Here is a 4,848-nt window from a genome sequence, read left to right as displayed (position 1 = left end):
CTTACCTAAAGAACATTCTATATTATTTAAACATCTATAGTTTTTAAAGAAACTTTAATGTCATTGATGTTGAATGCAGCAATTCAAAATATCAAATTTGATTGTAAGCAAGGATTAACCTTCAGAGGATCCCCACTTATCAAGATATTAAAATCCTTTAGCAGTGAATTTGAAAGGGAGAAGTATTAAAAACAACAATAATGACAAATAAAAAACAAAAGCAGCAAAACAAAGATACAAATTGAGACTGTGTCCTAGAATTTCATGGCTTTACTGCATCTCATCTTAATACTCTAAATTTGTATGCTCTTCAAGTTTTTCGAGCAAAATAGCAATTGGCTAATCTTTTTTTTTAAGAAATTGTTATTTGGTTGAATTGAAAAAAAAAGAAATGCAAATAACGATTTGTGTCACCAACATATTTCAAGCAAGAATAACAAAGGGAATTATGAATATCACATGGTAGCTTTTTCTTTCTGAGAAAAGAAACTGAATTATAATGATTTTAGGGTATCTATATAAGAACATGTAGGAACTCATAATCAATGATGGTCACTGAAGTAAGTTTCCTGATTCTGGTGTCAGGGTCTTCCCAAATCTTTTTTTTAAATCTCTTTTTAGTTGTCAACATTCATTACCACAAGATTTTGAGTTACGAATTTTCTCCTTGTCTTTACCCTACCCCCCACCCTTAGAGATAGAAAGCATACTGAATACCCCTTCCCCAATCTGATCTCTCTTATATCCTCTGCATCCCCTCTCTAACTTTCTAGTAGGGCAAGACTGATTTATATACCCCACTGCCTGTATATCTTCTTTCCCAGTTGCATGTTAGAAAAATATATTTTTTAGCATTTGTTTTAAAAATTTTGAATTCCAGATTCTTTCCCTTCTTCCCTTCTCACCTACCCCCACTGGGAAGATAAGCAATTCAATATAGGTGGTATATGTGTAGTTACACAAAACATTTCTATTGTATTTAGATTGTGAAAGACTAACTGTATTTCCCTACATCCTATGCTGTCCCCCCTTATTCTATTTTCTACTTTGACTCTTTCCCTTTTCAAAAGTGTGAGCTTCTAACTATCCTCTCCCCTAGTCTGCCATCCTTTCTATCATCCCCCCTCTTGACCCCTTCCCCCCTACTTTCCTGTAGGGTAAGACACTCAAATGAATGTGAATGTTATTCCCTCTTTAACAAAAATTCAAATTTCACCTTCCTGCTCTTCCCCTCCATTATAACAATTTTCTCTTGCCTCTTTTATATGAGATAATTTACCCTATTCTAACTCTCCCTTTTTTCCTTCTCTGAATATATTCCTCTCACCTCTTAATTTTTGTTTTTTAGATATCATCCCATAGTAATCAACTGAACCTGTGCCCTCTCGCTACACATTCACATATCAATACATACATACTCTCCTTTACATACATATAAATGTGTGTGTGTTTGTGTGTGTACACACACATTCCCTTCAAGTATCCTCATACTGAGAAAAGTCTCCAGTTAAAAGTATCATTTTTCCATGAAGGAATGTAAATAGTTCAACTTTACTAAGTTGCTTATGATTTACTTTTCCTTTTTACCTGCTCATGCTCCTGTTGCTTCTCATATTTGAAAGTCAAATTTTCTGTTCAGCTCTGTTTTATTTTTTCATCAAGAATACTTGAAAGTGGGGCAGCCAGCTAGCACAGCAATTAAGAGCAACGGCTCCAGTGTAAGAATGACCTGGGGATCCAATCCGGATACAATCCGGATCCAATCCAACCCGACACTTAGCACTCACCCAGAAACACCTGGCAGTGTAACCTTGAGCAAGTTACTTAACCTCAATTGCTTAGGGGCAGCCAGGTGGCTCAGTAAGTAAGAGCACCTGCTCCAGTGTCCGGATGACCTGGGGATCCAATCTGGGGGCAGATACTTAACAACACACCCAGAAATAACTGGCCATGTAACCTTGAGCAAGTTACTTAACCCTGATTGCTTAAAAAAAGAAAAAGGCCAATTTCAAACCACGGACCAAACTGAAAGCCCCCTTATCCCCCTCCTCCCCCTCCCTTGGCCTAGGACTCCCCCCTCCCCACTCCCTGAGACCCTCCCCCTCCCCCTCACAGCCGGGGACCTGGCCCACCCAGCCCCCAGGGACCTAGGGCCTGCTCCTGGACCCTGGCTTGGCCAGGCAGGCTGAGGCTAAGGAGAGGCCCGGCCCCTGGAGGCCTACCCTGGGGTGGTGGTGGAGGCTGCATCCATGGTGCTGAGGTTCTATTCTTGTTTTTGATGGAGAGCAATTGCACAGATTCACATGAAAACTAGCCAGGTCAGCCCCTGATTCTCAAGAGATGGAAACTCCCACTTCCTATCCATGATGCCCCAGGTGAAAGATCGAAGGAGGAGCCCAAAGGGACTCCTGGCCAAATATAGCCATCTAAGGAGGTGGCGGAGCCTGATCTTCAGAAATTTCCAACAGGCATCAAGATCATCAACCATCCCACCATGCCAAACACCCAAGTGGTGGCAGTTCCCACCAACACAGATATCTAGAGCATCATTGTAGCCCTGACTGCCAAAGGGAGAGAGAGCAGTAGCAGTGGGCCCAACAAATTCACACTTATCAGCAGTGGACAGCCCCTGCCCATCATCCTGTATCCCAGCCCCCAAACCAAGGGGGCAGAAGTGATAGCTGGGAGTGTGGGACCAAAACCTGCCACTAGAGATGTGACCCTACCCAGACTACTAGGAGCCCATTCTAGTCGGGGATAGGAGCTGGAGGGCTGTGCAGTCATGCCTTCTGGATGATAGCCTGACCAATATTCAAAGATTAGGAAAGATGAGTTCTGATGGATTGGGTTCCTGTAGCATCAAGCAAGAGATTGAGGAGAAGGAGAATCGACATCTGGAGCACAGTCAAGTCAAGGTGGAAGAACCCCCAGCTGCATCAACTTCCTGGCAGGATTCTGTATTGGGAAAGACCACCTTATTCCTACATGGCCATGATCCAGTCTGCCATCAACAGCACTGAACGGAAACACATGACCTTGAAAGACATCTATACCTGGATTGAGGATCACTTTCCCTACTTTAAGCGTATCGCCAAATTGGGCTGGAAGAATTCCATCCCCCACAATCTTTCTCTACATGATGTGTTTGTTCGGGAGACATCTGCCAATGGTAAGGTCTCCTTTTGGACCATCCACCCTGATGCCAATCTCTACTTGACACTGGACCCAGGGTCTCCACCATCGTCTGAGCACTTGGAATCACAACAGAAATAGCACATCCCTGACCTCCGCAGAAACCTGAGCATCAAAGGCTAGCTCCCCTTGAGTGCATGACGGAAGATGAAGCCACTACTCCCAAGGGAAAACTCATATCTAGTACCAATCCAGTTCACAGTGAACCAATCCCTGGTACTGCAGCCTTCGGTGAAGGTGCCATTACCACTGGCTGCCTCTATCATGAGTTCAGAGCTTGTCTGACATAGCAAGCAAGTACGCATTGCCCCTAAGGTGCTGCTAGCTGATGAGGGACTATCTCCCTTTCCCACTTCTGGATCATTGAAAGAAGAACCAGCCCTACCTGGGGAAGGGCTATCCCCTTTGTTTCGGGCTCAGTATGTCAAAGAAGAAAATCTCCAGCCCATGGAAGCACTATCCCAGTTCACAAGACCGATCAAAGTGGAGAGTCCACCACTGGAGGAGTGGCATTTTCTGTGGTCAAGGAGGAAGTACCACACCCTTGGCAGGATCTTTCCCCTCTCTCTGCCTCCAGACCCAAGAAGACCTTCACAGGGCTCAAGTCTCCACCATGGGATGTCTCTCACACGCTTGTGATTAAGCGGAGGGAAAGGAGGGAGATGAGCCCATCCAGAAGGAAACAGCACCTTATCCCACCTTGCTTGGAAGAGCCAGAACTATTGTTCCTAGAGATCCTTGGACCCTCCCAGACAAAACACAGATCTCCCCTTCCTTCCAGAGGCATCAGAGCCCACCTTGCAACTCAACCACTCTCAGGATGAAGGAGATCCCTTTAAAACACCAGTCAAGGATATGTTATGCAAGCTGCCCATTTCCTCCACCCCCAGCAAAGCTGTTCTCCCTATGACTCTAGACCCATGGAGACTAACACCCCCAAACAAGGAGACAGGGCTCAATTTCATTCCAGTGCATACCCCCTCAAGGATCTTTCACCCTGCTACCAGATTCTATGGGGCTGCTGGATCTCAGCACTACCCCACTCAAGAATGTTCCTCTCTTTGAGTCACCCCTGGAGCTTCTGAATCCAGAGTCACTTGACCTGGTTTCTGACCCTTTCAGCAGTTCTCCTACCTCAGATCCTGAAGCTCCTAAGTCTGGCTACACTGAGATGCATGTCTCTAGCCTTTCTGCCAACTGTTCACTGACTGAAGGCCTTGTTCTTGATACTATGAATGACAGCCTTAGCAAGATCCTGTTGGACATTAGTTTTCCTGGCTTAGAGGAGGACCCCTTGGGCCCTGACAATATTAGTTGGTCTCAGTTTATCCCCGAGTTATGGTAGAGCCCAGCATTCCCCGCTAGTCCACTAGTTCAGGTTTGACAAGTAGCTGGATGGTCTAACGGTTAGGCCACTACATACTATCTTTGTGAAGGCAGCAGGTCTGCCAATAGCAGGTGAACCTGTCTGCTTCTCTTAGGTCTTTTTTCCAGTTAGGTCAAGGTAGCCAGTCATGTTCTGGCTGTCTCCGTATCTGGCTGACTACAAGCTGGTCTCCTGGTGGCTGGTCATTACCTATCCTGGAGCTGCCCCCAGGAAGATCTTCCTCTTTACATCCATCACCAGCCTGACCTCCTCATCAGGCACTGGTCTGT

At 45.3% G+C, this 4,848-nt stretch overlaps 1 pseudogene; it reads left to right on the top strand.

Moving 5' to 3' along the window:
* Window positions 1-4,537, top strand: part of LOC138161209 (forkhead box protein M1-like) — a 52,388-nt pseudogene extending 47,851 nt beyond the window's left edge.
* The last annotated feature ends 311 nt before the right edge of the window (window positions 4,538-4,848 follow it).

Source organism: Petaurus breviceps, unplaced genomic scaffold, assembly GCF_028583685.1.
Source record: "Petaurus breviceps papuanus isolate PSGF00001 unplaced genomic scaffold, PetGlider_PUasm1.0 184, whole genome shotgun sequence".
Lineage (NCBI taxonomy): Eukaryota > Metazoa > Chordata > Mammalia > Diprotodontia > Petauridae > Petaurus > Petaurus breviceps.
This window is presented reverse-complemented; position numbering and strand designations above follow the sequence as displayed.